This window comes from Phalacrocorax aristotelis, chromosome 5 (genome assembly GCF_949628215.1).
Source record: "Phalacrocorax aristotelis chromosome 5, bGulAri2.1, whole genome shotgun sequence".
In the NCBI taxonomy this organism is placed as follows: domain Eukaryota; kingdom Metazoa; phylum Chordata; class Aves; order Suliformes; family Phalacrocoracidae; genus Phalacrocorax; species Phalacrocorax aristotelis.
The window spans coordinates 762,836-772,260 of NC_134280.1; positions in this window are offsets into that span (position 1 = coordinate 762,836).

Below are 9,425 nucleotides of genomic sequence, written 5' to 3' on the forward strand. Positions count from 1 at the left end.
ATTAACTGGTAATGTTGAATAGCCTACGTATTGTCAAGCACCAAAAATAGTACGTCCTTGGAAAGTACCACCGCAATAGCAAAGCAGTTGCGCTTCACGAAACAATTTAATTCACTGCTGTGTTACAAATTATCAGTACGATGCTATCTTCTCATTTCTGTGGGTCACTGAAGCTCCGTTTTCCCAGCTTTTAGTAAAAGCTTTAATAATACAATGTGGATAAGAACTATAAGCACTTAATGGCCTGACTGCATGAGCTACCGGGGTGTCTGCCAATAATTCGCTCAGATGAAAGACTGTGTGAGGGGTGAGTGGGTGTAATTTAATTCTGCTTTTTTTGGAGTAGTTTCTAGATCCTTACCAGTTGCTTGCAAATGATTATTCTGGGCTTTAAACTGGCCAGGGTATCGTGACGCTTCTGAAGAGCACCGCTGGAATGAGAGTTGCCCTCCGTGCGTGCTGCGGTGCAGCACAGCCGTCCCTCCCTTGGGGTGAGCCTGTTGCTCCAGCGGCTTTGCGTCGGAGCGCCGGCCGACGCCTGTCTTGAGTTCTGGGGTACGGCTCTGAGATGTCAGAGGTTTCGGCAACGTCCCCTAGAGAAAGGGGTTGCGGACATTGTGCCCCTCAGAGCTGTGGTCCATTACCACATTTTTCTCTCTATCAGCTGCTGGGAGGGAGAGGCTCAGGGCTTTTTTCCATGCTTATTTTATAGGCTAGAAATTCAGTTTCTGCCTGGCTGTGAAGGTTCTGATAACCTGGCAATTAATGGAACTGCAACATGAAAGTGGGCAGCGAGCAGTTGACGGGGAAGAGTTATTTAGCTAATAACTCCATCCCAGTTCAAAAATGCCATTTCCTCTCTTTACCTCAAGTGCTGTTAGGCTCTGAATTACCCTGGATTGTCAGTAGCTATCATGCAGAGAACAAAGTCCTAATTGAAGCCCAAGTCAGATGCTTACATTCAGATGCTGTGAATACCTGCTGAGGGGGGGATTGCCCCGCCACTTCGGACTCATGTAGATGAGTCTGGCCGTTAACGTGCAAGTCCCTTCGATGGAGGTTGGCAGGTTTTGTTGCTCTAGCACACATCCTGCCCTGTCCTGAGCGCTTTCAGCGATGCTGCAATCCTGGTGTCCCACAGCGTGGGAGAATTCTTCTGTTGCCTTAGTGCTGAAGTGATGGACGTTCCCCGGCTGTGCTTCTGCCCGTGCCAGCTGTCACTCAGATGCAGCTACGTTTCACTGCTGGTGTAGCCTCAGGAATGTTTTTTTCCAGAATAAGTGGTCTTTGCAAGTTGTTTTTCTTACAGAAGAGAATAGTTCAGTTGAAAGGGACCTATGATGACCACCTAGTCCCACTGCCGGTGTGCAATTGGCATTTTGTCTTCCTGTTCTTGGTTCATCTTAAGTTTGGTGCTGGCAAAAATAAACAAAGAGCATTAAAAAGTTAATGTGTTCTTGATTCCAAGTTTACCAGGAAGCTGATCCTGGGGGATCGAAGCAGTGTTGCAGAACTCGTGTCCCCCTCACTCCTCCAGCAGTACGTGTTTTCAGTCTGACTTACAGTGGGGCAAAACCAGCGACAGTTAAGTAGAAGGGGATGTTTTTGTTTGACAAGTGGTGTTTTGAAATACTTTGTTCTTAATACAGTAATCCTAACCCGGTCAGATTTTCATCTTCAAAGCCAAATTTCATTCTTCAGTAGTACCTACTCTTTCTGAAGAAGGCTACATTTAACTGGAGGGGAACTGTGTGGCAATGGAGAAGACAGCTGGTGTGGTTTCCTGGATGTAGGATACCTTGTTTTCAGGCGTTGGCTGTATTCAGCTTTCAGTGCTAGGGATTCTTTTTTATGCAGGCCATTTCTGATTCGGAGTCAGTAAATGCTGACTGTCAGCACCGTGTTATCATCGCCACCCCCTCCCCATGGAATTTGTACCCTACGCTGGGTCCTCCATCAGCGCCTTCCCGACCGAGACCAGCAGATTCTTCCTCAGCTTTATGTATATGCTCTATTTCACAAAATTCTTGCATGCATAGCAATTTGCCGCATTGCTTACCTTTCCTAAAGCACAGCTTTTCAAAGGATACCCTGCCTATTTGAAGCTAATGAGAAATCTGCAAATGTCCTTTGACAGCTTATTCCAACAAACATAATTTCACTGGGTTTTGTTGCCCTTTCCCTGCTCAGTTAATATTAATTCAATACTGGTTTTTCGTCATGGTTGCTGAGCTTTTCTAGAACAGGGGTTTTGAGTACCTGGTAACCTGCCTCCAAAATTAAGGTCCTTTTTGTACACATTAATAAAATAACTTCCCAGTATTTTTAAGAAATGAAAGCACTGGAACTATTTAAAGTCTCTCATTCTAAGACATTTTCTTCAGTTCTGGGACAATTACTTTTTCTTCTCTGCAGCTTCCTAGTTTTTGGCTGGTTTGGTATCAGTCCTTTTTGCACTATACCTGCATAGTGAGCCTTTAATCTATAATTACTCCAGCTATTTTTTTGCAGAGCCCTCTCCAGAGAGGGAACTTCTCCATATTTTTCATAGTAGTCAAAAAATAAAATTTTTCGAGACCTGTCATTGCTCAAGGTTCTGGATTCCTCTTCTGAAGAAATGTGTTACAACGGAACGAATTTGAGAGCTGATATTTGCAAGTTAATTCTCCTCCCCTCCTGCTTAGCTGCACTCGTGGCTGTGTGCAGGAGGCAGAAGGGTGGTCTCAGCAGCCCACACCACCGCTGCCCCTCCGGCAGAGGCTTGAGTAGGAGGGTGGGATGCAGTGCAAGTTCAGAAGGCACTTTCCGAACTCTCCCAGCTCTCGGCAGCTTGCACGTGAAGGGCTCTCGGTCAGAAGGCGTATTTATGTCATTAGGCACAGCGGTTTCTATAAATCTCTAGTACCTAAAGGTGGATTTGTCCGATGACACTTTGAACACACTGATGCTTTATCCTAAGCGGTGGCAACAGTGTCGACGCCGAATGCTGCTGGGAAGGTGGCAAGGCAGCACGAGACGGAGGAGTGCTTCCTCTGGGTTACTGTGAATTTGCTGCCCGTAATGTCTGTGCTGCCCGAGAAACCTCAGGTCAATGGGAAATGGAGAGTAGCAGATCCCATTTGCCTTCTCAGTATGATCTATGGTTTTGTTATAAAACTTTCATATCTCCCCAAAATTGCCTTTGCTGTGGAAGAGCCCAGTTTCTTAATATGTCCGGCCCCCCGTGCCCTCCGTCCTGTAACTCTTCCCACTTCCCGTGCCCTCTTGAATGGGGTGACGGGAACCAATCCCAAGGGGCAGAACGGGGTGTTGGATCTCCTCCTGGTTGTGCTCCCCTCCGTGAGCCGAGCTGATGCTCTCCCGAGCTCCCCGGAGGGGCGCAGCGCTCTGTTCCGAGGGGCGATAGCTGACATCGGGCTGGTTACTGCACGTACGCAGCTGAAGTTGGTTTTTTTCCTCCTGTATGATTTTGCTCTCTTCTGGCTTATGATCCCTCAGCACGGCGAGATTCCTTTGCGATGCGCTGAAGTCACGTCTGCTTTCTCCCTCCTCAGCAAACCTTCCTGTGTTGTTATCCATCCCCTTTCCAGATCCCTGCAGCACCCAACGCAGAATGAGTATACAGGTTGGGGATGGAGATGTCCTGGGTGCTCAGCTGGGTGCACAGCTTCCCACTGTGATTAAAGGCAATTAATTGCTGTAAGGCCACTTAGGTATTTGCTTTCCAATTTAATTTTGAGATGCCCCACTGCCCTGTAGTCACAAGAAGAAACTGCTAGCTATTGTGGGTAGCGCTGGATTATGACTTAATGGAGGATTCATGCCTTGTTAAGCTGTATAGTAAAAAGTCTGTGTTGAAATGTAGAACATTGTGTTCTTCATAGGAAACAGCAGGTGTGGCTTTTTTTCTTCACAGTTCTTAGTCTACTCTTTTAGTCCCACACTATTAGATGGCTTACGTCCATTATATGCCCAATTTTTTCCATTTAACTTTTGAGGTTGCGCTATCTCTATCTACTTGTTAAAGCTGGTATCTAAACTCACATTTTTCCATATGTTCATGTGAAGTATCATCCTTGTTCCTTAGTTATCTAGTGATTCACGTATTCGAAGCTGACACTTCAGGAAAAACTAATGAAAGTATTAAAAAAAAAAAACCTTCTGTTGTGCATCTTTGTGTTGATTTGTTGTGAATCGGCTGCTGGTTCACGTCTTCCTGCTACGTAAGTTAATTGCACGGTGTGCTTACCTGTACTGTGCGTTTTCTTATGGTTGCATTGAAAACTAAAAAGAAAGAAACGTTGCTTTTTATGCAAGTCATGTCAGTTATTTTCTGCTCTGAAGAGCAAGTCATTCTGTCCTTGATTCATAGTGAGTCTTATCCAAGAAATTGGTATATGGGCTCAACTGCTATTGCAATAACAGCAGAAAAAAACTTCTTGAATGGTACTTACGTCTTAAAAATGCTAAAACCGGGAACACCTGTTCCTTGTGGTCTCTATATCTAAAAGTTGCTTTCCTTGTGTCTCTGACAACTTGTGAATCAACTTCCTGGTTGGCTGTTAGTTTCTCCTGTTGTTCACTTGGGTCTTGCCAAGTGCCGCGCTCCTCTTGGAAGGCAAGAGCGACTGCACGCCTCTGCCGTGCAATAGGTCCTGCAAACTGCCGTCCCTACTGACGGGAGCCCACGGTGTGTCCGCTCCCGCTCTGCCCCCGGCCCTGCCTTGGGCTGGGCAGTGGTCTCGGCAGGACAACGTGCTCGTGATCCTTACGGGGGTGCAGCATCTGCGGGGGGTGCGGTGCTTTGGGGAGACTCGGGACAAATTTGTTAACAACTGCCGGAGAATTACGTGCTCAGAGAGCTGTAACCATTAGTAACCAAGTTTGGATGCCTCGCATAGCGCTCTGAGGCTGTGGCATATTTCAGTTGTTCACTTTCTCCTAATTTCTCAACCAGAGAATGCAACATTTTAAGGGAAATGTTGTGCTTGAGTAAATAAAGGAGTCATGTTCGTTACTGGATTAGAGAGTGTCTTATTTTGAAACTCTTGGAGTACATTTGCCTCCTGCTTCTTTGATCCTTTTCCCTTTAACTCCTTCACAACCACCTTATTCCGCTTCCGTGGCGGTGAAAGTCCCGACTTTCCCCCGTGACACACGTCACCGGTAACGCAGCCAGGACCGCCCCTGGGAGCAGAGCTGGAGAAGTGCGGCGTCCCTTCCCCATGCAGGGAATAAGCATTTCTTGCTGCATGTAAGACCTTGCAGAATTTCAGTCAGTATTTGCAAATTCCTCCTCTTCCTTCGTGCCATAGAATGCCTACTTGGGAGGGGAAGCGCGGCTCAAAGGTGGTGTTGGTTTGAGCAGTGTGAGAGACATTCAACATCATGCTGTTATCCCTCCGGCCTGTAAATGGGGGGAACATCTTGCCAGCTTCTCTGAGACAGCGATGGAGTCAAATTAGAGCATAAACTGTGCAGATGTGTAATGTGAAAGCTTGAAATACATTGCTAGGTTGCAGACCTGGATATGGACAATTTTTTCCATAAAAAGGGAAGGATAATAGAGGAAGTTGTCGTGAATAAACTGGAGCAGCACTGGGACACGTCTGGTGGATAATTTGCAAATTCTGGCGAGTCCCCCGTCCCTGAGGGTGTCAGCGGGGATGGTGATTCAGGCTCGGCAGAGCTCACGTGGTTGTACAAGCGCCTGCAAGGAGCTATGTGCATGGCACGGTACGGGGGTGCGATGCTGGGTGGGAGCTGAGAGCTGACATCACCTACCTACTTGTGACCTACTTGTCACCTGCCCCTGTTCAGCCGGACCGGGAGCAGGAAGAGCATGGGGCTTCCCAAGGGCATGTTCAGAAGGGCCCAGGCCCCTCTTCTCCCAATTCCACTGAGGCGAGGCAGCTGGAATAGCATGGGTGCAGGGAAGTTGCACTTTTAGGGTTATATTTTAAGAGCATCTTTCTGTTCTTTTAGCAAAGGATTCTTGATGTACATAAATGTTCTTGGAAACAAGGTCAAGTATTTGTATCTGTTTTGAGTATTCTATCCTTTTTTCTATGTGAGAAATTGGCTGGTAAGCTGGGGAGCCTTGGGCTTCTGTTGTAGAATTATATTTAAAAGTGGTCTATGTAAATGCTCTGTGAAGAGTCTCATCTTGCTCACAACTCCAGCTATGATCTCGTCTTTGAAGAGAGTTAGCTGCGATGTTTGTCTGGTTTGGGTTGTTTTGGTTTTGTTTTGCATTTTTTTTTCCCCCCGCATAAGGGCTTGAAATTTGGCAGCATTTAACCTTGTGTGAGCGATGGCAGCAGACACAACGCTAGGAAAATCTGAAATATGAGGCTGAAGGGGGAGGGAGGGCTGACTCCACCTCTCGGTAGGACCCCTTGGAGTCTCGTTAGCGGCAGAGATGTGCGAAGTCTTCATTCTTGCCGACCAGCGTGTTACTCCCAGCTCTCCCGGTGTTGCCCATCTGAATTCAGCCTAAATTTGTTCCAGCCCAGAGTCTCAGTTTAGGAAGACTTGGCTGGAGCAGCTGATCCTGGACGGAGGCTAACGCAGGACTGTCGGATGAAAAAGAGCAAAGAAACCTCTGCCTGGTCCTGCCAGCACGGTGCTTCCCCTGCCCCGGTGCTGACCGCTGCCGCCGAGCAGGGGGAGGATGAAGCCTTGGCCGAGAGGTGGGGGAAGAGCCTGATGGAGCCAGGATGGAGAGGCTGTGGGGGCCAACGCTGCAGCTGGCAGCGCCATGGGAAAGAAAGCGGGACCGAGAGCGGGGGAGTAAAGAAGGGACCGGGAGAGGGTGAAGGAGGAGGCGAGTGGACTGGGAGGACGTGTCAGCGACACTCCGGGGGCTGGCACGCCATACGCAGCGAGTGCGAGCCACCGCGGGGGCGGTCGGAGGGTGCAGCGGAGGGGAGCGGCAGGTGCTCCGGGGCAGAGCTCCTGGGGCTAGGTGGCAGTGGGAGTCTGGAGCTGCCGAACGATGAGGGGATGGGAACTAGGATGGGGTGGCAGTCAGGACCGGAACGGGACAGCTGGAAGGAGATGGGCTGAGGAGCACAGGCTGAAGGCTTCGTACCTGCTGGGGCAGTGGTTCTCAGCTTTCTTTTTAGAGGAGTGTTGAAAACAGGCAACAGTTCAAGCCTGGTAGGACAAACATTCATTAGAAAGTTTTTAGGATGTAATGCTTTTGGGTGTGGACAAGTTTTTCTTCATGTGCTCTTCTGCCTCGTCCAAACTGAACGTGGTGTTCCCATCAGAGGTTTGTGTGCCTGTCTCACATGACTGCTGTGAGCTCAGTGTTTCCGAACGAGAAGGGGGAATGCTTGTCAAGCCCTCTTGGTCTCCAGGACTTTCTAGTCTCCAGTGGGCATAAAATTCCCTGGAAATATTGAGTTCAACATGCTTCTTTACCCACTCCTCCCAGCTTGTTGTCTGGTAGCCAAATGCTTTTGCTTTCAGAAGCAATAACAACACGGTTCTACTGAGATTTTTGACCCTGTATGTTTTTGTTTTTATTCTTCTTTGCATAATGGGTTCTCGCAGACCAGTTCTGTGGGGAACAGGGCTGATTTCTGTAGGTCTGTGACCTTGCAGTCGTGGGCAGTGGATTGGACGAGTCCATTTCAAGCAACCTATTCAGAACCAACAGGAAAAATGGGGTTAGAATCTTTCTATCAGTGATGTAGAAAGAAAAAAGGATATCCAGCAAAGTAAAATGGTCCCTGAATGCAACAGTAGAAAATACCAGTCTTCACGTGGTGGCAGCCCTTGCTTTCCCCGCCAAGCGAGCCAGCCGTCAGACTTTGCTGCTGGCATGGCTTCCAGCCGGCGCAGGTTACAGGTAGGCGCGAGGTGGTGCAAGGCCCTTTCGTCCTGGAAATAAGTGACTCCCTTAGCTTGGTCAACGTGAGGGTCCAGAGCCTATGAGGCTCCTCTGCCATCCTGCTCTCACCTGTGTTCACGGTGCCCAGAGTAATACCCTTGGAGCTGTTCAGGACTTGCAGTGACGGTTTTGATCAGCTCCCTTCTCAAGCCATCTGCAAAATACCCGGATATGGATAAAAGTGTCAGTTACCTACTGTGGACAATGTCATAAAGACCATTTCCCATTTTATTTTTAGACCATGAGAAGGGGCAGAAAAACCAGCATAATGCTGCGTCTGAACCACTGAAGACACTTGTGCCAGTCTTATATTCATTTCCTCAAGTAATGCTTTTATTTTGCAGTATTGGTGATGATGCGTCTGTTTTTCTTCTGCTAAATCTCTTATTTATTTGGAGCTGATGAGTCTTGCTCCTGGCATCTCTTCTAACACTACAGTAATGTCTTTAAGGAAAAGATTCACCTGCTCTGGTGCTGGGTGATTGATTGTGCTCGCTCCCCGTCCCGAGAGAAAGCTGAAGCAGACAGACAGTGATATGGTTCCTCGCGTACCCTGCATCCAGGATAAACACGAACATATGGTGCCAAGGAAGTTTGTTGCGGGCCTGAGCGGAAGATAAACACTACAAGCTGTTATTTCAGAAGGGTAGCACAGGATGAAGACTGTTGTAAGAAAACAAATAGTGTCACAGAAACAGAAATCAGATTTGCGCTGACGTCTGTCAGGACTTTGCTGCTCCGGAGCCTCTGAGATGGGCCCCTGCTACTCCTGCCACGTGGCGAGTGCTGCTGCAGCCGTCGGTCACTGCACCTTCCCCCTCCACCCGTTCCTGAAGAAACAGAATGGATTTATGGATAAAATAACTTTTTTTTTTTTATGCCCTAGCTCCCATAAGAAGAGCAACGTTCAATCCTGCAGAGTTACAACTGACCTGGAAAGGTGTACAGAATGCATTTTGGGGGGCCTGCAGTCGGATAAGAACTGTCAAAAGCTGAAGAGATCAAGTCTCTGTACTGTAAAATGTGTGGTTTGTTTACAGAAACAATTGTATAACATGCAGTTAAGGAAGCGTTTCCTGTAGAAATTGCTTTCAGCCCAAGGTTAAGATGTCCTGGTTATTGTACCACTGCTAAGATGGGCTCCTAAACTTGGCATGAAGCGCGGAAAAATTGTTTGTTATGATGCAGATGAAGAAAACAAATGAAGGCAAAAAATTTCATTGTTGGCATCACTGAGATTATGTGGCTTTGGTTTCCTCCTCCTCTTCCAAGGAAGAGTCAATAAAGCCTGGAAAATGTAGTAGTTATCAAACGTGTTTCTATTTGATTTGGTGAAACATGAAGATACGGTTAAAAACATGCAAAGCTTAGCAGCCATCAGACTTTTGCACCTGAAGAAATTGGGCAGCTGTTTTGTGTGCCTGAAAAACGTGCATCATCTCAGAAGACGTGGGGAGGGAGGGTCCGTAGTTACTGCCCGTGTCTGTCTGTAGGGCGTCGGTGGTGCGTGCCGGGGCTTTGCACC